Raw genomic sequence first — 24086 nt, 5'->3', positions numbered from 1 at the left:
AATTCTTCAATCTCGTTAAATTATTCACACAAAAGTGAAACATCGAAATCTGTTTTTTAGCCTCTCGAATTGTCATATATCTCGTATCAACATTTTTTATTCAATTTTAAATGGTAATCGGGCGAAACGTTTTCTACAAATCTCGCTGTAAGAATTTTACGTTTCTCCAGCAAATGCCGGCTTTGCCCTTGAATGTCGAGCACAGTTGGTAGACGTGGCAAGAACAATGAATGATTCTTTAAAATTTTATGGTTTTTACATCAAAATTCCCAGAGTTTTATAGAACATTTGGGAAATTTTGAGTTCGACTCCTTAATAAAAATTTCTAAAGAAGTACCATTTTGTTCTAAAATGTTGTAAATCAGCACAGTTGGTAGGCGTGTAAAAAGAAATATATCTTAAGAAATATAGGGTGTTAACATTCAAACGGCCAAAGTTACGAAATGTTATAGAAAATTTGAGAAATGTTCGATTTACCTTAAAAATAAAAATTTCTAAAATTGTTATTCCTTGTTCTAAAAGTTCGTAATTTGGCACAGTTGGTAGGCGCGTTAAAAGCAATACATTCTCAAAATTTAATGGATTTAACAATAAAACTGTCAAAGTTACGGAGTTTTATAGAAAAATTGAGAAATTTTGGATTCGCCGTAAAAATAAAAATTTCTAAAATTGTTATTCCTAGTTCTAAAATTTTGTAATTTTGCGCAGTTGATAGACGTGGTAAAAACAACTAATTCCCAAAATTTGATGAATTTATCAATAAAACTACCAAAGTTACGGAGTTTTATAGAAAAGTTAAAAAATTTCGGATTTGTCTCAAAAATAAAAATTTCTAAATTTCTAAAATTTTTATTTGTTGTTCTGAAATTTTGTAAATTTGCACAGTTGGTAAACCAGTCAAACATAAGTGTTTCTCAAAATTTTATAGTCTTTACATCAAAATTTCTAGAGTTGCGAAGTTTTATAGAAAATTTAAGAAATTTCGAATCCGTTTCTAAAATAAAAATTTCTGAAACTGTTATTCCTTATTTTAAAATTTTGTTATTTGGCACAGTTAATAGACGTGTTAAACACAATCAATTCTTAAAATTTAATGGATTTATCAATAAGACCTACGAAATTTTATCGAAAATTTGAAAAATTTCAGATTTGTCCCAAAATAAAAATATATAAAATTGTTATTCCTTGTTCTAAAAGTTCGTAATTTGGCACAGTTGGTAGGCGCGTCAAAAAAAATACATTCTCAAAATTTAATGGATGTAACAATAAAACTGTCAAAGTTACGGACTTTTATATAAAAATTGAGAAATTTTGGATTTGCCATAAAAATAAAAATTTCTAAAATTGTTATTCCTTGTTTTCAAATTTTGTAATTTTGCGCAGTTGATAAACGTGTTAAAAACAATTAATTCTCAAAATTTGATGGATTTATTAATAAAACTGCCAGAGTTACGGGAATTTTAAAGAAAATTTGAAATATTTTGGATTCGTCGCGAAAATAAAAATATCTAAAATTGTTTTTCCTTGTTCTAAAAGTTTGTAATTTGGCACAGTTGGTAGCGCGTTAAAAACAATACATTCTCAAAATTTAATGGATGTAACAATAAAACTGTCAAAGTTACGGACTTTTATATAAAAATTGAGAAATTTTGGATTTGCCATAAAAATAAAAATTTCTAAAATTGTTATTCCTTGTTTTCAAATTTTGTAATTTTGCGCAGTTGATAAACGTGTTAAAAACAATTAATTCTCAAAATTTGATGGATTTATTAATAAAACTGCCAGAGTTACGGGAATTTTAAAGAAAATTTGAAATATTTTGGATTCGTCGCGAAAATAAAAATATCTAAAATTGTTTTTCCTTGTTCTAAAAGTTTGTAATTTGGCACAGTTGGTAGCGCGTTAAAAACAATACATTCTCAAAATTTAATGGATGTAACAATAAAACTGTCAAAGTTACGGACTTTTATAGAAAAATTGAGAAATTTTGGATTTGCCATAAAAATAAAAATTTCTAAAATTGTTATTCCTTGTTTTAAAATTTTGTAATTTTGCGCAGTTAATAAACGTGTTAAAAATAATAATTTCTCTAAATTTTATAGTCTTTCCATTAAAATTTCGTGAGTTACGGAGTTTTATAGAAAATTTGGAAAATTTCGAGTTCGACTTCTAATAAAAATTTCTACAATTGTTAGTCATTGTTAAAAAAAAATTGTAATTTAGGACAGTTGATAGACGTGTTAAAACAAATTAATTCTCAAAATTTGATGGATTTATCAAGAAAATTGCCAGAGTTACGGGAATTTTATAGAAAATTTGAGATATTTTGAAATCGTCGCGAAAATAAAAATTTCTAAAATTGTTATTCCTTGTGCTAAAATTTTGTAATTTTGCACAGTTTTGTGGAAGTGTCTAGAATAATAAATTCACAAAATTTGATGGTTTTAGCAATAAAACTGTCAAAGGTACGAAATTGAATATAAAATTTTTCGAAATATTGGTTTCGCCGCAAAAATAAATTTTTTAAAATAGTTATTTCTTGTTCTAAAATGTTGTAATTTTGTATAGTTGGTAGACGTGTCAAAATCAATAAATCATTAAAATTTGATCGATTTATCAATAAAACTGTTAAAGTTACGGAGTTTTATAGAAAATTTGAGAAATTTCGAATCCGTCTCAAAAATAAAAATTTCTAAAATTATTATTCTATGTTCTAAAATTTTGTAATTTCACGCAGTTTGATAGACGTGGTAAAAACAACAAATTCCCAAAATTTGATGGATTTATCAATAAAACTACCAAAGTTACGAAGTTTTATAGAAAAGTTGAAAAATTCCGGATTTGTCTCAAAAATAAAAATTTCTAAAATTTCTAAAATTTTTATTTGTTCTAAAATTTTGTAAATTTGCACAGTTGGTAAACCAGTCAAACATAATTGTTTCTCAAAATTTTATAGTTTTTACATCAAAATTTCTAGAGTTGCGAAGTTTTATAGAAAATTTAAGAATTTTCGAATCCGTTTCTAAAATAAAAATTTCTGAAATTGTTATTCCTTATTTTAAAATTTTGTTATTTGGCACAGTTAATAGACGTGATAAACACAATTAATTCTTAAAATTTAATAGATTTATCAATAAGACCTACGAAATTTTATCGAAAATTTGAAAAATTTCAGATTTGTCCCAAAATAAAAATATCTAAAATTGTTATTCCTTGTTCTAAAAGTTCGTAATTTGGCACAGTTGGTAGACGCGTTAAAAACAATACACTCTCAAAATTTAATGGATTTAACAATAAAACTGTCAAAGTTAGGGAGTTTTATAGAACAATTGAGAAATTTTGGATTCGCCGTAAAAATAAAAATTTCTAAAATTGTTATTCCTTGTTCTAAAATTTTGTAATTTCGCGCAGTTGTTAAACGTGTTAAAAAACAATCAATTCTCAGAATTTGATGGATTTAACAATAAAACTGTTAAAATTACGGAAATTTTATAGAAAATTTGAGATATTTTGGATTTGTCGCGAAAATAAAAATATCTAAAATTGTTATTACTTGTTCTAAAATTTTGTAATTTGGCACAGTTGGTAGGCGCTTTAAAAACAATACATTCTCAAGATTTAATGGATTTAACAATAAAACTGTCAAAGTTACGGAATTTTATAGAAAAATTGAGAAATTTTGGATTCGCCGTAAAAATAAAAATTTCTAAAATTGTTATTACTTGTTCTAAAATTTTGTAATTTTGCACAGTTTGTAGAAGTGTCTAGAATAATAAATTCACAAAATTTGATGGTTTCAGCAATAGAATTGTCAAAGTTACGAAATTTTATTTAAAAATTTTTGAAATATTGGTTTCGTCGCAAAAATAAAATTTCTAAAATTGTTTGTCTGATTGTAATTTGGCACAGTAAAAAGATGTATTAAAAACAATTAATTCTTAAAATTTGATAGATTTAACAATAAAACTGCCAGAGTTACGGAAGTTTATAGAAAAGTTGACAAATTCTGGATTCGCCGCAAAAATAATAGATAAAGAAACGAGAAATAAACCCTGAGGAAAATTCCCCATATCTTCAAAATCTTGTTCCATCATTTTTAATTATCTATTTCTTTCATTGAGATGCTACGTGCTGTTGCTCCATCTCCTCTCATCTAATTAAATGATGAACATTACAGACAATGCAATTTTTAAGAAATCGGACTTACATAATATGCTAATGAGTTGAAAGCAGGCAAAGAACCTGAAGATGTAGTACGCTCAGCCTTGAACTACGTTATTGTTTATAATCAGGATTACAAACGCAACAGAGCAAAAAAGACAATAAAATCTGATTAATAACAATTACACTTAAATGTTTTTGTAACGAGTTATGTTATCGTCAGTTGGGTCAACAATTTAGCTCAAATGACGGTACTTTGTGTGCGTTTTAGTCAGATTTTGCTATATTTTATTAGTTTTATTGATGTAAAAAAATATTTGTTTTTCATATGTTGCAAAATTTTCAGTCTATTCAATTTCATCGAATTCTTGGAATATTTGGATGTTTTGAAGTCGTTTTTATTCTTTTTTTTCTGAAACCTCTTCTATTAAGTATACTTAAAAAAATTAGAAATAAAATCAATAAACAGACCAAAGAACTTCCATTTAGTAAATTTCCAAATGGATATGAAAGCTAAACAATAATGCATCGAAATCGAATTTCTGTGTAAAATCACGTGCTGACATTATTGGTGAAAACTTTTATCATTTAGATGACTCAGATGTTTTGATCAAATCGTCTAACATATTAAAACAACTAATAAATATGCAAATTTCGCTCATACACATTCATTTCAATCGCGCCTTAGGTAATCTCCATTTTAATTGTTTAATCATGTTCAATAAAAACCCTAGATCAGTCAGTTTAAAACTTAGGAAAATTTAACTGAAAGTCCGGCAAAAAACGCATCCGTTTTTTAATTAATTCGCCTGCAATAAAAAGTTCATCTCGAATCGGCAGATTCATTTTCTCATCATCATGGAAACTACCAACTATTACCACAATAATAGCTCGATATTTTCTTCTTTTTGCTACTTTGTCCAAGATGAAGATAAGTAATGCATTTACCAACCACTTTCAACAATTTTCATATCCGGTTGTCGCGATGTAAATTTTTTCCTCATTGGCATGAAATGTGCTTTATTCGCTGGGAAATGTAAATACACGCAAAAAGCGAGTAGATTTCACCGCAAGAATGCTCCAGTAATATCAAATCTTCAATGAACAAGTGTTACTGTTTTTCTTTGACTTTACTGCGTTTTTCCTGCAGCGGAGTTGCGAAGGAGAAATTTTAATAAATCGGCGCGATTCGGTTGATGATAGATTTCCCTCGGTCAAAAATGATGAAAGAAGATGCATATCGGCGCAGTTGGATTTATTGCGTGTTTCACAATGTTGAGCAACGGATGGGCATTTTGGTTATGCTTTCACACTTTTTTGCGAGAAGAAAACGTTAAATTAAAGCGGAGGTGAAATGAGAAAATGGAAAAATATGCAAATTAATAACATGTAATGCTAGTATTATATTATAAGTTATAAGACACTTTTCATTTTTTTTGGATTGCAATTTCACTTTTGACGGATGGCGTTGGAATTTCCGGAGCAGTCAAAACGTTTATCGACAAAATTATTTATTCATAATGGAAGGATGCGAAGGATCTGATAATCATCTTTAATAAAGGACGAGTATTGTTCACAATTTGTACAAGAAGTTGGATTTGCATATGAGGGCAAGGTGGAGCTAAGGACAAATATGTTTTATTTGAAAATTCTAGTACTTATATCGGAAATTGTTTAAAAATTCGTGCATTTAAAGGTTTTAAATAAATTTTTCATTGAAATATGAAAATTAGATTTTGAGTAATAAATTTTTTTTTATTTGTTTTTCTGAAAATCCATCAAGAATCTATCCATTTTGTTTATTATATTATTAATTTATTATAATATTAATGATCAAATTTTAAAACAATTAGTGCCGTTTTAAAGCTAACAGTTAAAAACCGTACTCCAATTTTTTTCAAAATTTTTTGAAAACCGGATTTTGAGTATTTTTTTAAGTTAATTTTTAGAAAAACGCATCAAAAATGCGGAGCTCTATTTTGCTTACATTTTCTATATGAACGCTCTTGTCTTAATATAATTACTGCCATTTTGAAAACAACGGTAAATGATCTTAATTCGACATTTTTCAAAATTTGCTAAACATCGGATTTTAAGTAAATTTTTAAAATAATGCAAGGCACTATTTCCTTTTTTAATAATTTCAATTTTAACAAATCTATTTTAAGAGTAGATATTAGTGCAATTTTGAAGCCAAGAGTAGGTATAAGACTTCCAAATTTTTTCAAAATTTTTTGAAAACCGTATTTTGAGTAATAATTTTTTTAAGTTAATTTTTATTAGAACGCATCAAAAATTCAGAGCTCTATTTTGCTTATATTTTTTATGTTAACAAACCTATCTTAATGTAATTAGTGTCGCTTTGAAAACAACTGAGAATGACTTTAATTCGATTTTTTTCAAAATTTTCTGAAAATCGGATTTTGAGTAATAAATTTTTAAATACGTGTTTTTGGGCTTTATTTTGATTCTTATACTTTTAATATTAACGATTAAATTTTTAATATGTAATTAGTGCCGTTTTGAAGCCAATAGTAAACAATTTTACCCCGTTTTTTTCAAAATTTGGTGACCAAAGTGCGAATAACAAATGTTGAAAAATATTTTTTTTTTTGAAAATGCATTAAAAATGCAGAGCTCCATTTAGATTCTTATATGATCAATATTAACTATTCAATTTTATCGGCATTAGTGCCGTTTTAAGCTAACAGTAGGGACTCTAAATGTCATTTTTTTTTAATTTTTTGACAACCGGATTTCGAGTAACAATTTTTGTAAATTTATTTTTCTGAAAATGTATCAAAAATGAAGAACTTTGTTTTGTTTCGTATATTTTCAATATTAGCTATTCAATTTTAATGAAATTAGTGCCGTTTTGAAGCCAATAGTGAGAAAGGTACCAAATTTTTATTTTTTTTCAAAATTTTTTTAAAATCAGATTTCGAGTAACAAATTTTGAAAATTTGTTTTTCTAAAACGACATCAATAATGCAAAGCACCATTTTCTTTACAATAATTTTAATTTTAACAAATCTATTTTAATAGTACATATTAGTGCAATTTTGAAGCCAAGAGTATAAGACTTTAATCCGAATTTTTTCAAATTTTTTTTAAAATCGTATTTCGAGTAATAATCTTTTTAAGTTAATTTTTATTAAAACGCATCAAAAATGCAGTGCTCCATTTTGCTTCTTATATTTTTTATGTTAACAAACGTATCTTAATGTTATTAGTGTCGTTTTGAAAACAACTGTAAATGACTTTAATTCGATTTTTTTCAAAATTTATGTAAATTTATTTTTCTGAAAATGTATCAAAAATGCAGAACTGTGTTTTGTTTCGTATATTTTCAATATTAGCTATTCAATTTTAATGAAATTAGTGCCGCTGTGAAGCCAACAGTGAGAAAGGTACCGAAATAATATTTTTTTCAAAATTTTTTCAGAATCGGATTTTGAGTTCCCAATTTTTATAATTTGTTAATTTAAACATTTCTCATAAATGTATAAAGCTTGTTTTGTTTACTATAGTTGTTACCACAATTTAATTGTTAATACCTAACGCTTCAATTTTTTGTAATTTTTTTCAAAATTGAGTAAAAACCGAATTTTGAATAAGAAATTTTTAAAAATAATTTTTCTTAAAGTGCGGAACTTCATTTAGATTTTAATTTGTTCAATATTAACGATCCAATTTTATTGTGATTATTGTGGTTTTGAAGCCAACAGAAGGGACTATAAATGCAATTTTTTTCAAAAATTTTTGACAACCTGATTTTGAGCAACAAATTTTTAAATTAATTTTTCTGAAGGTGTAGCGAAAATGCAGAGTTCCGTTTTGTTTTTTATATTTCCAATATTAATTATCCGATTTTAATGTAATTAGTACCGTTTGAAAGCCAACAGTAATAAACTTCACTCCGATTTTTTTCATAATTTTTTGAAGATCAGATTTTGAGTGACACATTTTTATAAGTTTGGTTTTTCCGAAAATACGTCAAAAACGCCAAGCTTTGATTTGTTTCTTATAGTTTTAATATTAATAATTCAGTTTTATTATAATTAGTGCCGTTTTAAGCCAATAGTAGGACTTTTTTATTTTTTTGAAATTTGGATTTTGAGTAACAAATTTTTGAAATTTATTTTTCTGAAAATATATCAAAAATGCATAGATTTTGATTTTTTTATTTTCAAAATTTAACATTCAATTTAATGTAATTAGTGCCGTTTGAAAGCCAACGAAAAAAGACTTTTCTCCGATTTTTTTAATCCAGATTTCGAGTAACTATTTTTTATAATTTTTGTTTTTCTAAAAATACGTCAAGAATGCAGAGCTCCGTTTTGCTTCTAACAGTTTTAATATTAATGATTTAATTTTAATGTAATTGGGTGCCATTTTGAAGCTAACAAAAAATGCAATTTTTTTCAAATTTTTTGATAACCGAATTTCGACCAACAAATTTTCAAAATATATTTTTTTTTAAATGTATAAAAAGAGCGGAACTTCGTTTTGTTTTACATATTTTCAATATTAGCTATTTAATTTTAATGAAATTAGTGCCGTTTTGAAGCCAACAGAGAGAACATGATTTTTTTCAAAATGTTTTTAGAATTGGATTTTGAGTTACCAATTTTTATAATTTGTTAATCTAAACATTTCTCATGAATGTATAAAGCTTATTTTGTTTACTATAGTTGTGGTATTTCAATTTTACTGTAATTAGTGCCGTTTTAAAGCCAACAGTAGGAAACTATTATGCAATTTTTTTCAAAATTTAGTTAAAACCGAATTTTGATTAACAAATTTTTAAAAATAATTTTTCTTAAAGTGCATTAAAAATGCGGAACTTCATTTAGATTTTAATTTGTTCAATATTAACGATTCAATTTTATTGTGATTAGTGTCGTTTTGAAGCCAACAGAAGGGACTTTAAATGCGATTTCTTAAAAATGCAGAGTTCCGTTTTGTTTTTTATATTTACAATATTAAACATCCAATTTTAAATTAATTAGTGTTGTTTGAAAGCACACAGTAATAACCTACACTCCGATTTTTTTCATAATTTTTTGAAAATCAGATTTTGAGTGACAAATTTTTATAATTTTGGTTTTTCTGAAAATACGTCAAAAATGCTGAGTTTTGGTTTGTTTCTTATAGTTTTAAAATTAATAATTAGTACAGTTTTAAAGCCAACAGTAGAGACTCTAAATACTTTTTTTTTTAATTTTTTGAAAATTGGATTTTGAATAACAAATTTTTGAAATTTATTTTTCTGAAAATGTATCAAAAATGCGTTTTGTTTATTTTATTTTCAATAATAAACATCCAATTTTAATGTAATTAGTGCCCGTTTAAAAGCCAACAGTAAAAGACTTTACTCCGATTTTTTTCATAATTTTCTAAAGACCAGATTTCGAGTAACAAATTTTTATAATTTTTGTTTTTCTAAAAAAACGTCAAGAATGCAGAGCTCTGTTTTGTTTCTGATAGTTTTAATATTAATGATTCAATCTTGATGTAATTAAGTGCTGTTTTGAAGCTAACAGAAAAATACCTTTAAGCGATTTTTTTCAAATTATTTGATAACCGGATTTTGACCAACAAATTTTTAAAATATATATTTTTTTAAATGTATAAAAAGAACGAAACTTCGTTTTGTTTCGCATATTTTAAATATTAGCTATTCAATTTTAATGAAGTTAGTGCCATTTTGAAGCTAACAATGGGAAACGTATTTTTAAATTATTTGAAAAAATGCACTTGAGTTGCAAATTTTTATAATTTGTTTTTTTTTTAAAATTTATCAAGAATGTAAAGCTTTATTTTCTTTCTTATATTTTTGGTATTAATGCTTAAATTTTAGTGTAATTAGTGCCGTTCTAAAGGGAACTTTGAAGGAAACTTCGATGTAATTGTTTTCAAAATTTTCTGAAAACCGGATTTTGAATTTAATAAATTTATAAAATTATTTTTTTTGAAAATGCAGAGCATAATTTTGTTTCTTATACTTTTAATATTAACGTTTCAATTTTAATATAATTAGTGCCTTTTTAAAGCCAAAACATTGAAGGACCCTTATGACTTCTTGTTTTCAAAAATTTTTAAAAACCGAATTTTGACAAACAAATTTAAAAATAAATGTTTCCTTTCTTCCAATTGCATTCTTAACAATATAATTTTCTTGTAAACTATAATATAAAAAATTAAATCTGTAATCTAAAGTCTGTAAAATAAGATAGGGGGGTATGTGTTTTACAATTTAATTTATAGCTTAAAACATGTAGAAAATTTGCACTCATCAAGTCCAAAAGACTCAAATTTTGTAAAATATTAAGAAAAAAATAAAAATGGCACCAACTATAAATCAGTTTCTTGGCTATTAAATTGGACATAATTCTATAAAATTGGACTTAAAATAAAAAATACAAAAAAATTAAAAAAATTAGAAATTTTTTTCCCGCGAAAATTAGCCAACAAAAACTGCTTTAAACACAGAAAGGTTTCGATTTCCACACCATTAAGGATTTAATCATTTCACCATAATTTCATTAAAGAAAAATCATGATAATGTGTTTAATTCGAGCGCAAAACAGGATTTCTGCACTCTTCAAATCACCGCGCTCCGGTAGCGCCACATGTTTCCCAACCGCGCGGAAATCCACAACTTCGCCCTTTCGATACACAATTAACCATTCCGCGTAAGAATTTTCCAAGCGAAATCTTAGATGTAAGATAATTTCGTAAATGCGAGTCATGCGCGTTCCACATAATTAGACGAAAGTCCGAACAGTGGAAAAACCTCAAACAAGACAAAAAAAATGCTTTTAACATGTCGAATGTCATCCACACAAAAATTTCACTTTCCTCAAATTAATTAAACGAAAGGGAAACATTAACATGTCGCAGAAGGACCAGCTGATGTCAACACTTTTACTTGTAATAAAAATCGAGTTTTGCATCTACGAACTAAGTAGTCTAAATAATGAAAAACTCAGTTTCTAGTTCTTGGACGATTTAAATTCTCGTTCGTGCGCATTAACAAGAACTTAGCACGCATTGTAATTCGCGATCTCCTGTTTAACAATTGGGGCGTGCTGTTTGGCTACCGTATAACTTTTTGTTGGAAAATTTACAATCAAAACGAAGATGGGCACCTGCACGTTTCACATCGCTTCGGCGTGTGAATCTTTTTTGTTACGTCAGAAGAAGAAATGTGGAGTTTATGCAACGTCGGACTGATTGGTATCAATTTTTCTTACTATTAATGAAGTTATGTAATTTTTATAAAATTTTCCCATTACTTAACATTCCCAGAACAGGCGATCACCGCTTCATTAATTCTTTCATGTATGAGATTGTTAAATGAGAAGTGGAGCGTCATTAAACGTTCGTAAATTATTTTTTATAATAAATTATAATACTTTCATGCGGTCATTTTTATTTATAATTCGCACTAGTTTCCGATTTGCTGTCAACTGAGTGTAGTTCATTTATTATTCATTTCAATTTCTAATCTAATTTTGGGTTCTTAACCTTGATTTTTTTATAATTTCTTAAAATAAAATTAAATCTTTGGACTTTCTCTTTACAAATTATAAATTAATTGTTTTTTTGCGAGAATACCGATCGTGTCAATTTTCGATCCGGTCATCAATCACCTTTTTTCTATAAAAGAAAATCTTCCAATATTATTAAGAAGTGAAGAAACGTTTAATTGGTTCACTGAAGAAAATTGTTCGAGCAGAATTCTCAGAGTTGGTCAAATATGTATGAATGCATTTCCAGCATGATAATGCACGGGTTCATCGGCGTGGGAATGTTTAATTAGGATTGGCGGAAAGGAACTCGTTAAATTGTATGATTTTTGCAGGTAAAGTTGGAAAAGGAAGCTGTTGAAAACAAAAGGCAGCAGTTGAATAATAAATAGATAAGGGCGAAAGGAATTTAGTAGGAAGAAAACGAAAAAAACATGAGACAAACAATTTCTTACAATATGATAGAAAGAAGAAAAGGAAGAAAGTTGATAGAAACGAAGTATTATATGACTATAAAAAAATTAAGAAGATGACAAAAATAAGACAGGAGAAAACAGAATTAAAAATAAAACAAAGAAAAAAATCCAGAGTGTTGAATAAGTGGAAAAAAAATAATTTGAAAATAATGGCATAAAATACGTAAATAACTATTTTATGCAATTGTTTTTGAAATGTAATAAGTACATTGTACACGTATCGTAAAAAAATAATATTTATAAAATAATAGTGCTAAAAACAAAAGTTTAATTTTTTTTTAATATAGTATAATATCTTTTTACACAATTTTACACTTTTTCTATTAAATAAAATTTGTAATTTCTACAATAATTATGCTATGGTAAAGACGTTTGGCAACGTTATTTTTTAGACCCCTCCCATTAACTGCACCAAAATTTAAAATTAAATAGCAAAAGACACAAATTTTAGAATTTTTTTTCTAAAGCCAACCAAATATAAAATTTTTTATTAAAATTTGTAATTTCTAAAACTTTTTATGTTCTGGCGACTATTGGAATGTTACTACATATACATATACATTTGGCCTTTCTATTAGTTGTGACAGATTTCAAAATTAAGAAGCAAAAGTCACAAATTTTACATTTTTTTTTAGAAAGAACTAAAAATTTTACTTTTATTTTTTTTGATTAAAATTTGTAATATTTACAATTTCAATGATCTGGCAATAACTTTTTGAAATGCGACTACTTTGGGGCTTTTCCTTAGGTGTGCAAAATTTCAAAATTATTGAACAAAAGACAAAAATTTTGGAAATAATTTTTTTAGAGTCAAAAAATGTCAGTGTTTTTATTAAAAAAAAATTGTAATTTTTACAATTTTTGTAATCTACCGAAGATATTTGGGAACGTTATTCTTTAGAACCCTCCCATTAACAGTACCAAATTTCAAAATTAAATAGCAAAAATCACAAATTTTACAAATTTTCGTTTTAGAGCTAACCGAATAAAAAATTTTTTATTCAAATTTGTAATTCCTAAAACTTTTTATGTTCTGGCGGCGACTATTGGAATGTTGCTACATATACATATACATTTGGCCTTTCTATTAGTTGTGCCAGATTTAAAAATTATGGAGCAAAAGTCACAAATTTTAGATTTTTTTTTAGAAAGAACTAAAAATTTTACTTTTATTTTTTTTTTATTAAAATTTGTAATATTTACAATTTCAATGATCTAGCAATAACTTTTTGAAGTGTGACTACTTTGAGACTTCTCCTTAGGTGAGCAAAATTTCAAAATTATTGAACGAAAGACAAAAATTTTGGAAATTTTTTTTTTGAGTCAAAAATTTTAGTGTTTTTATTAAAAAAAATTGTAATTTTTACAATTTTCGTGATGTAGCGAAAACATTCAAAAACCCTATTCTTTAAAACTTTCTCATTAAGTGTACCAAATTTCAAAATTATAGAGCAAAAGACAAAAATTTTGGAAATTTAAAATTTAAAATTTGTAATTTTTGCAATTTCCATGCTCTAGCAAAATCACGTTACTTTTTAGAATCCTCACATTAACTGTGGCAAATTTCATAATTGCAAACCAAAAGATACAAATTTTAGAATTTTTTTTGGAGAGAACTAAAAATTTTATTTTTTTATTAAATTTTGTAATATGTATAATTTTATTGCTCCAGCAATAGGTTTTGGAGATGTGAATACTTTGGGCCTTTTTGTCAGTTGTGCCAAATTTTAAAATTATAGAGCAAAAACATAAATTTTGAAATTTTTTTTGGAAAAAAAGTCACTTTTTTATGAAATAAAATTTGTAATTTCTACAATTTTTAAACTTTAGCGAAGACGTTTAGCAACGTTATTGTTTAAAACCCACCAATTACCTGTACCAAATTTCTAAATTATAGAACAAAAGACAAAAATTAAAAAAAAAAATTTAGAGCCAAAAAAGTTCAAATTTCTATGAAATAAAATTTGTAAGTTCTACAATTTGCATGCTCTGGCGATAATATTTTGGAACTTTAATGTTAAGAACCCTCTCATAAACTGCCAAATTTTAAAATTACAGAGCAAAAGACACAACAAATTTTAGAAATTCTTTTAGAGCCAAAAAAATTTTAACAATTTTAACTTTCTTTGAAACAAAACTTGTAATTTCTACAATTTTCATGCTCTAGCGAAACCGTTTGGCAACATTAATGTTGAGAACCCACTCTTTAACGTCCCTAATTTCAAAATTATAAAGCAAAAAAAAATTTTGGATTTTTTTTTAGATTCAAAAAAGAAATTTTCTATGAAATAAAATTTTTAATTTTTGCAATTTTCATGCTCTGACAAAATCACGTTATTTTTTAGAATCCTCACATTAACTGTGGCAAATTTCATAATTGCAAAGCAAAAGATACAAATTTTAGAAATTTTTTTGGAGAGAACTAAAAATTTTAATTTTTTTATTAAATTTTGTAATATGTATAACTTTATTGCTCCAGCGATAGGTTTTAGAGATGTAAATACTTTGAGCCTTTTTGTTAGTCGTGCCAAATTTTAAAATTATAGAGCAAAAACATAAATTTTGTAATTTTTTTTAGGAAAAAAAAATTCACTTTTTTATGAAATAAAATTTGTAATTTCTACAATTTTTAAACTCTAGCGAAGACGTTTAGCAACGTTATTGTTTAAAACCCACCCATTACCTGTACCAAATTTCTAAATTATAGAACAAAAGGTAAAAATTAAAAAAAAAAAAATTATAGCCAAAAAAGTTCAAATTTCTATGAAATAAAATTTGTAAGTTCTACAATTTGCATGCTCTGGCGATAATATTTTGGAACTTTAATGTTAAGAACCCTCTCATAAACTGCCAAATTTTAAAATTACAGAGCAAAAGACACAACAAATTTTAGAAATTCTTTTAGAGCCAAAAAAATTTCAACTTTCTTTGAAACAAAACTTGTAATTTCTACAATTTTCATGCTATAGCGAAACCGTTTGGCAACATTATTGTTGAGAACCAACTCATTAACGTACCTAATTTCAAAATTATAAAGCAAAAAAAAATTGTAATTTTCTATGAAATAAAATTTTTAATTTTTACAATTTTCATGCTCTGACAAAATCACGTTATTTTTTAGAATCCTCACATTAACTGTGGCAAATTTCATAATTGCAAACCAAAAGATACAAATTTTAGAAATTTTTTTGGAGAGAACTAAAAATTTTAATTTTTTTATTAAATTTTGTAATATGTATAACTTTATTGCTCCAGGGATAGGTTTTAGAGATGTAAATACTTTGAGCCTTTTTGTTAGTCGTGCCAAATTTTAAAATTATAGAGCAAGAACATAAATTTTGTAAATTTTTTTTAGGACAAAAACATTTTACTATTTTAATGAAAAAAAACTTCCAATTTCTACAATTTTAAAAATCTAGCGAAGACCTTTAGCAACGTTATTGTTTAGAACCGACCCAGCAACTGTACCAAATTTTTAAATTATAAAGCAGAAGACAAAAATTTTGAAAAATTTTTTGGAGCCAAGAAAGTTCAAGTTTCTAAAAAATAAAATTTGTAAGTTTTACAATTTGCATGCTTTGGCGATGAGATGTTAGAACTTTACAGTTGAAAATCCTCCTATACACTGTGCCAAATTTCAAAATCACAGAGCCAAAGACACAACAAATTTTAAATTTTTTTTTAGAGAGGATAAAAAATTACATTTTTTTTTGTAATTTGTACTGTTCGGAATTTTAATTCCCCAGTGGTAACTTTATGGAATGTAATTACTTTGGGTCTTTTTGTTAGTTGTGCCAAATTTGAAAATAATAGAGCCAAAAAGATTAATTTAGAAAATAAAAAAAATGCACTTTAGTTTTATTGGCTAAAAATTTACAAATCTTGCACTGTAAGGATTGTACGTCTCTCCAGCAAATGCCGCAAAAAATTTCCGTCGAATGATAAAATCCTACTTACAATTGCTCTAATGTAATTTTTTTATACTACAGTCATGGAAATTGACAATGTCGAATCGTAATATTTTTCTAGATCGTTTGTTCGTCTCTTCGGCACTTGTACTGTAAATAACTAATTTCTTTGCATTAATTTGTATTAATTAATTGTATTAATTTGCATCTAACACTCTTGAGCACCAATAACTAACATGTTCATCAATAGCATTAAACTACCAATTAATCCAAGGCTTGAGACCGGTTTTAACACACTTATCTTCATCGTTTTCTAATGCCTTTTTACAACAGTAAGAAAGGAGCTCCGCCAGAAGACATCGATGGCAAAATTTTTCTTTCTTCCAATGCACATGTTGCATTTTCACTCCTATTTACAAGTGAACAACACTCTCTTCTTGTGCGAACTTTCATCCTCTACAATTTTTGCAAAGAATCATTTTAACATGTATTACATCACCATTAATGCAAGTTGCGAAAAATAATGAGAGCATCTCGAGCGGAGGATTTCCGCACTCTTCAGATTGCCGAGTTTCTCAATCGGACGGAAATCAATAATAAATTAATAATAATGTAATAATAACTCAGCGGTTTCAATAGAGTTTTTGATGTGTTTTTCTCAATTAGATGCATCTACTGTCTAATTTTCTAATTAAAATTAATTAATTAGCCATCTGTAGTGTCCGGTGAACTTCAAATTAAATTATATATCAGCGCTGATACGAAAAATATGTTCTACATTTCCAAAAAAAAGAGAAATGATCGTAATAAATTTTTTACGAGGCATTTGAGCAGTGATATGAAGTGGGCGTTTTTTCCATTCGACTCTAGATTTATGGGTGTTATTATACTATCCAGTAGCTGTACTGGTCTAATTCAAATGCAATAAAAATGAAACCAGCCGAATAAAATTTTGTCTATTTGTACGAAAGTTGCTATTATAAACATTAACCGAATTATTTGCCGAGAAAGTTAATTGCAAACATCAATAAAAAATACAATTACTGAAAAAATGCCACTTCCTTTTTTTTTTTATTTAGTATTGCCAACCTTGCTCGGTTTATCTCTTCAGCGCGGTTCCGATATGCTCTTTATTGTCCTCCTTACATAATATACTATCGCATTCCACATCGCTTAATGTTTGTTTATATGAAAAGAATGAAAAGCGGAAATTTTGTGATCTAGGCCGATAAGGTTTATTTTAACTGTCTTGTAACCGACTTATTTTTTTCATTTTCACTGGAAATGTGGTGGGTAGGCGGTCTTGCTTAATTTTCCAAGCGCAACGTGTAATGTGCTCTTTATTGTCCTGGTTATATAATGGACAATAATCTCAAATTTTTGCTTGGCTCCAAAAAATTTTTCAAAAATTTGTGTTTTTTGCTCTGTAATTTTGAAATTTGACACAGTCAACAAGAAGTTCAAAAGTAGTAACATTGGCAAATGTCATCGCCACAGCATTAACATTGTAGAAACTGCAAATTTTAACAATATAAAAGTGAAATTTTGGATTTCTGCTAAAATTAAAATTTCTGAAATTTGTGTTTTGTGCTCTTTAATCTTTAAATTTGGCACTACTAACAAGAAGGCCCAAAGTAGTCACATTCCATAATGTTATCACTAAAGCATTAAAATTGTAAATATTTATTAGAAATTAAAAAAAATAAATAACATTTTTGGTTCTCCCTTAAAAAAAATCCAAAATTCGTGTTTGTTGCTCTATAATTTTAAAATTTGGAATCATCAAAAATTTTAAAAGTAGTATTATTTCCAAATGTTCATGCCACTGCATTAAAATTATAAAAATTACAAACATTGAATTATTTGATTAGGTCTAAAATAAAAATTTCTAAAATTTGTGTCTTTTGCTCTGTAATTTTGAAATTTATTACGGTTTATGAGAAAGTTTTAAAAAAATGTTTCCAAATGCCATCGCCACAGCATTAAAATTGTAGAAGTTTTATTTCATAAAAACTTGATTTTTTTTGGCTCTAAAAAGAATTTTTAAAAAATTTTTTTTTTGGTCTATAATTACAAAAGCGTTGACATACTTTTTTTTTTAAACTTGCACTATCAGAAAAAAAAGTCGCACTGTCAGAAAAATACAAACTAAACAAAATACAAAGCAACCATTAATACAATTTAAATTTCTATATTAGGGCATTAGAATGACTTTATTCTATGTTAAAAAATCATACTAGAACAAGCTTCATTCTAAAACGATTTTGGATTCAGAACACGATTTTTGGTGTCACAATGAAAAATCACTTAAAATTATTAAATTAGATGAGTCTATTTATTCTCTTTTTTTGTTTTTTTTTAGGTTATTTAGGTTTAATGGGAAATTGGAAAACTATTATGTAATGAAGATAAAGATGATTAACGTATCAGTGGTTGTGTTAAATCTTCGGTTTTTTTTCTGGCAGAGCGACTTTTATTTCTGAAAATGCGACTTTTATTTCTAACAATGCAATTTTAAAAAAAAAGTTGGATGGCCTCTCGACGCTTCCGTATATAATTTTGAAATTTGGCACAAATATCGAAAAGGCTCAAAGTAGTCTCATTTTAAAACGGTATTGCTAGAGTATTAAAATTGTAAATATTACAAAATGTAATAAAAAAAAAGTGGAAATTTTTGGTTCTGTTAAAAAATATTCTAAAATTTGAGTCTTTTGCTCTATAATTTTGAAATTTGACACAATGAATAAGAAGTTTAAAAGTAGTAACCTTTCCAAATATTATCGCCTCAGCATTAAAATTGTAGAAATCACAAATTTGAATAAAAAAATTATTAAAATATTTGCTTGGCTCTAAAAAGAAAATTTGTATAATTTGTATTTTCTGCCCGGTAATTTTAAAATTTGGTACAGTTAATGGGAGGGTTCTAGAGAATAAAGTTACCAAACGTCTTTGCCAGAGCATAAAAATTGTATTAATTACAAATTTTAATTAATAGAAGAAGTGATTTTTTTCTTGTTTCTTTTTGGTTCTAATTTTTTTTTTAAATTTATGCCTTTTGCACTAATTTTGAAACTTGGCACAACTGACGAGAAGGCCTAAAGTAGTCACATTTTAAACAGTTATTGCTAAAGCATTAAAATTGTAAATATTACAAAATTTTATAAAAAAAAATAGAAATTTTTGGTTCTTCCAAAAAAATTTCCAAAACTTGTGTTTTTTGCTCTATAATTTTGAAATTTGGCACAATCATTAAGAAGTTTAAAAGTAGTAACATTTCCAAATGACATCACCACAGCATTAAAATTGTAGATATTACGAATTTTATTTTATACAGAGTAAATTTTTTTGGACTGTAAACAAAAAATTTCCAAATTTTGTGGATCTGCTCTGTAATTTTGAAAGTTGGTACAGTTAATAGGAGGGTTCTGTAAAATAACGTTTTCAAATGTTCGGCAGAACATGAAAATTGTAGAAGTTAACTGAAACGGTAAACAATTTTTTTGCTCTAAACAAAAAATTCTAAAATGTGTCTTTGGCTCTATAATTTTAAAATTTGGCACAACTAATGAGAAGGATAAAAGTATATATGTTATTAACATTCCGAAAAGTTGTCGTCAGACCTAAAAAATTGTAGAAATTACGAATTTTAAAGAAAAAAATTGGAATTTTAAATTGCCTCTAAAAAAAATTTCCAAAATTTGTGTTTTCTGCTATATAATTTTAAAATTTGGCACAATCATTAAAAAGTTCAAAAGTAGTAACATTCCCAAATTTCGTCGTCACAGCATTAAAATTGTAGAAATTACAAATTTGAAATAAAAAAATAAAATATTTGGAAGGCTCCAAAAAAAAATTCTAAACTTCTGTTTTGTGTTCTGTAATTTTAAAATTTGGTACAATTAATAGAAGGGTTTTAAAAAATAACGTTTCCTAATTTCTTCGACAGAGCAAGGAAATTATAGATTTACCAATTTTTTTAACAGATTCAGTAAAAAAAATTTTAGTTCTAAATAAAAAAATTCAAAAATTTATTTTTTTGCTATATAATTTTGAAATTTGGCACAACTAATAAGAAGTTCAAAAGTAGAAACATTCCCAAACGTCATTGCCACAGCATTAAATTTGAAGAAATTACAAATTTTGATAAAAAAAATTGAAATATTTGGTTGGCTTTAAAATATATTTTTTTTAAATTTGTGTCTTTTGCTCTGTAATTATAAAATTTTGCACTTTTTAAGAATAACGTTTTTAAAGGTCTTCGCCTGTACATAATAATTGTAGAAATTACAAATTTTATTCAATAGAAAAAGTGATTTTTTCTGAATGAACGATTCAAATGAAATTTCAAAATCGACACGAATCATTTAAATTCAAATTTAAATTTTAAAGAATCAAGGAACTTTTGAGATAAATATGTAGTATATTGTACAACGAACCAGAAAGAGTACCCATTCCCCACGAGTATGAACAGTTGTACACGAGCCAAAGGCAAAAGCGGCAATTCATACGAGTGAAAAACAGACATTTCCGGCGAGTTTTACACTATACTTTTTCTACAATTGCACATCTACGTTTATTCATGCAAAAAAACACTGATGAACTGTTTGTACGCTGCTATAGCAACGAGTGTGGAATAAGAAAGACATGACAATGTAATTTTTAAAGTAGAAAAATCATCCTAAATATTAAAACAATTTATTTTGTTGTTATCAAATTGCTTTGCTTTTAACTGACTTTTTTGCCGCACTGCTGCAACTTTTCCGCACTGATGCGCAAAAGTAGGGTTTCTGTTGTCAAGAGGCCGAAAAAAGAATTTTCTTTGTGCATTTTCAACCAAAAATTTCCACCGTTCGTCCGACAAAGTTTGTAACTTGAAATTGAGAGTTTCAAAAACAGTAAAAAAATCACAGAGAATTTGTCATAATTATTAAAGTCACCCAAAAAATCTCAACCGTTGCCGCATTAGTATTTAAAATACAATTAACCGTTAAGTAAAGAATGTCCTTAAGATCAGACGAAGATAAACAGAGTTTGACCCGCTTATGCGAGAAAACAAAAAAAAAACGAACTTTAAAAATCGTCAACTTTTTTTTATTAATATTAATAATAAAAATAAGCATTACCTTACATTAAAAAAGTTCCAAAAATCCAAAATTTTGCCGGTCGACGCTCACGAAATAAATTCTCCACTCACTGCGAAATCTTCACAACTTGCACTGTTCAAGTCGAAGACTACACACTGCCAGTGGCTTCCAGCGAACTGTTGAAGGCTCGTCTATCAGCCGCCGAAGACCCTCCAGATTGGCGTGGTGGGATTCCCTCCTAAGAGAAAACAGCACGCGTCGCTGACCAAAATCAAAATCGTACCAATTTATTGCTACCGATCGACTTCCAGAATAATAGGACTTTCACACTTTTGTCTTTGGAAATAGTCGTCGACATGAATAGAAATCTCGGGATGTGACAGGTGTTCACGAACTATTATTAAAATCGTTAAGTAGTCCCTATTAATACTTTAACAAGTGAAATTATGGTGCTGCAGTCCATATGGTGCCGGTTTAAGAAAGTGCATTGCTATTGTGCAATTAGATGGGAAGCGGCGATGTGCTCGTGGATCATTTCGTTTTTTTAAATTTGTTTTAATATGTGCAAATAGGTATTGATTGATTCATTGACTGCCAAGCAATTGATTGATCTTGAAACTTGATATTATACCACTTTATTAAAGAGCTTCCGGTTAATTAAGTGAATGCGATAATCGCGTGATTTCTATAGGCGTTCGTTTACTGCAACTACAAATTTATGGCGTTACAAATTAAAAAAAATCCCATACTTGTCGATTGAGATTGTAATAATTTCTTTAATGTTTCGCAGAATCTCCGGGGATACTTACACCCGGAAAAGCAATAAATTCCGGTTACCAGCGTGTCTTCAATTCCGGGTAACAAATTCTCCGGGAACTTTTCTACTTGTCAAAAAGTCTGTCTTTTAATTAATTAAGAACGACGTGAACTAATTTCTTTATATTTATAACTTTCAATTTTCCAAATGCGAAGCGAAGAAATTTGTGCAACATTAACTCTCAACTTTTAGAAACTCCGCAACTGTTTTAGTGGCTGATGTGTTTACAGGCTTGGCTACTTTTTTGCTTCTATGCTTTAAGTTTTTTATTTGGCAATGCAACAATAATACATAACTCTAAAATAAAAAAAATTCAATTTATCCAAAAAATAAAAAGGTAAATCTTGGAGATTTTGGTTTATCTAGGAAATAAAAAAAATTACAAAATTTGTTTCTTATGATCTATAATTTTGTAATTTAGCAAGATTAATAAGCGAGTATGAATTAGTAACATGTCTAAATTTGGTTGCTGTGGGAATAAAATTACAAGAGGAACACCCCTAATAAAAAAAACGCAGTTTTATCTTCATCCAAAAACTAAGAAAAAATCTAAAATTGGTCATTATCACTCTATAATTTAGAAATTTGGTCCATTTATTACGCTAGTTTAAGTTATTAATACTCTGAAATTTCAATGCTGTGGTGTTAAAACTTCCAGTTTTATAAGTCTTACTATTTATTTTTTAATTTTTGGTTTATCTTTAGAATCGAAATTTCTGAATTTTGTTTTTTTTATTTATAGTTTAGTAATTTAGCAGTGCTAATAAGCAAGTCTAAATTAATCAAGTCTGAAATACAGCCTTTGACATAAATTTTTAGTTTTTGGTTTATTCCTAAAATTAAAAAAAAATTGTCTCTTCTGGCTTATGTATAATTCTATTATTTAACAAAGTCAATAAGCAATCTGGAGTTCGTAACCTCTTCAAATATGAATATACCAAAGTTATAAGCCTTTAATATTATTTTTATTGGCAGTTTTTAGTCCACCCTCAAAATAAAAAATTCCAAATTTTTTTTTTAATTTATAATTTTGCAAATTTATCACAGTTAATAAGCAAATGTAATTGGTAACCTGCATAAATGTAGTAAAAATTCTCAGAAATACAGCACTTAACAGACTTTTGCAGTTTTTGGTTTTAATCAAAAATAAAAAATTACAAAATTTGTTTCTTTTGATCTATAATTTTGTAATTTAGCGAGGTTAATAAGCGAATATAAATTAGTAACATGTCTAAATTTGATTGCTGTAGCATTAAAGCTACAAGAGGTACACCCCTAATAAAAAACGCAGTTTTATCTTCATCCAAAAACTGAAAAAAATCCTAAAATTGGTCATTTTTACTCTATAATTTAGAAATTCGTCTATTTATTAAGCTAATTTAAATTATTAATACTCTGAAATTATAATGCTGTGGTGTTAGAACTACCAGTTTTATAAGTCTTACTATTTTTTTTGAAATTTTTGGTTTATCTTTAGAATCGAAATTTCTGAATTTTGTTTTTTTTTATTTATAGTTTTGTAATTTAGCAAGTCTAAATTGGTAACCTCTCCAAATTAGATTGCTTTGCCTGTAAAATTGTCTGAAATACAGCCTTTGACATAAATTTTTAGTTTTTGGTTTATTCCTAAAATTAAAAAAAATGTCTCTTCTGGCTTATGTATATTTCTATTATTTAACAAAGTCAATAAGCAATCTTGAGTTCGTAACCTCTTCAAATATGAATATACCAAAGTTATAAGCCTTTAATATTATTTTTAATGGCAGTTTTTAGTCCACCCTCAAAATAAAAAATTCCAATTTTTTTTTTTAATTTATAATTTTGTAATTTATCACAGTTAATAAGCAAATGTAATTGGTAACCTGCATAAATGTAGTAAAAATTCTCAGAAATACAGCTCTTAACAGACTTTTTCAGTTTTTGGTTTTAATCAAAAATAAAAAAAAAATAATTTAAAATTTTGTATTTTTTAGTTTACGTACAATTTTGCAATTTAGCACAGTTAATAAGCAGACTTAACTTCCCCCCATTTGATTGCTGTGGAGTTAAACTTGCTAGAATTACACCCCTGATAAAAAAATGGTAGTTTTAGCTTTATTAAAAAA

General features: G+C 26.9%; 1 protein-coding gene across 2 annotated transcripts in view; it reads right to left on the bottom strand.

Annotated features, from left to right (window-relative positions):
- The window catches only part of LOC148180448 (uncharacterized), a 31864-nt gene extending 10528 nt beyond the window's left edge, over nt 1-21336 (bottom strand). Inside the window, exon 1 of one of the 2 annotated variants that reach the window (XM_088044057.1) lies at nt 21204-21336. The gene's annotated coding sequence lies outside the window, so the exon portion shown is untranslated. The remainder of the gene's footprint in view (nt 1-21203) is intronic. The other variant, XM_088044065.1, reaches the window with a different exon arrangement.
- Between the last annotated feature and the right edge of the window lie 2750 nt (nt 21337-24086).

Source organism: Gnatocerus cornutus, chromosome 1 (genome assembly GCF_029298725.1).
Source record: "Gnatocerus cornutus isolate USDA-ARS CGAHR chromosome 1, icGnaCorn1.1, whole genome shotgun sequence".
NCBI classification, from domain to species: Eukaryota; Metazoa; Arthropoda; class Insecta; order Coleoptera; family Tenebrionidae; genus Gnatocerus; species Gnatocerus cornutus.
Note: the sequence above shows the minus strand (reverse complement) of the source record. Positions and strands in the feature narration are given on the sequence as shown.